This window comes from Tremella mesenterica (assembly GCF_000271645.1).
Source record: "Tremella mesenterica DSM 1558 unplaced genomic scaffold TREMEscaffold_24, whole genome shotgun sequence".
Taxonomy (NCBI): Eukaryota; Fungi; Basidiomycota; class Tremellomycetes; order Tremellales; family Tremellaceae; genus Tremella; species Tremella mesenterica.
This window is the reverse complement of record NW_006711248.1, coordinates 177752-178645: the sequence shown is the minus strand read 5'-3', so window position 1 is coordinate 178645 and position 894 is coordinate 177752.

The following is an 894-nucleotide window of genomic DNA, read 5'->3' as shown; positions in this document are numbered from 1 at the left end:
TCGTTACAAGACAGTCTGAGAAGGAATCAACCCTGTACAATCCGCCGTGTTGATTCAATTCGATTTCAAAATCCATGTACTATTGCCATTTGAATAAGCCCAGGTGCGTGTTACTACTTGTGCCTGAGAGAACTCAGGGCTGTCAGAACACTTCAGGCACCTACTTTGGCCCAATCTGAGACTGTCTCAAAAGGAATCAACCCTGTACGTTCAGCCGTGTCGATTCAATTCGATTTCGAAATCCATGTACTATTGAAATTCGAATAAGCCTAGGTGTGTGTTACTACTCGTGCCTGAGAGAACTCAGGACTGTCAGAACACTTCAGGCACCTACTTCGGGCCAATCTGAGACTGTCTCAAAAGGAATTAACCCTGTACGTTCCGCCGTGTCGATTCAATTCGATTTCGAAGTCCATGTACTATTGAAATTCGTATAAGCCCAGGTGCGTGTTACTACTCGTGCCTGAGAGAACTCAGGGCTGTCAGAACACTTCTCAAGGGTTTTCGCAATCATTATGAGACTGTCTCAAAAGGAACTAACCCTCTACGTTCAGCCGTGTTGATTCAATTCGATTTCGAAGTCCATGTACTATTGAAATTCGAATAAGCCCAGGTGCGTGTTACTACTCGTGCCTGAGAGAACTCAGGACTGTCAGAACACTTCAGGCACCTACTTTGGCCCAATCTGAGACTGTCTCAAAAGGAATCAACCCTGTACGTTCAGCCATGTCGATTCAATTCGATTTCAAAACTCCTTGTACTATTGAAAGTCGAATAAGCCTACGTGCGTGTTACTACTCGTGCCTGAGAGAACTCAGGCTGTCAGAACACTTCAGCAGCTACTTTGGCCCAATCTGAGACTGTCTCAAAGGGATCAACCCTGTACGTTCAGCC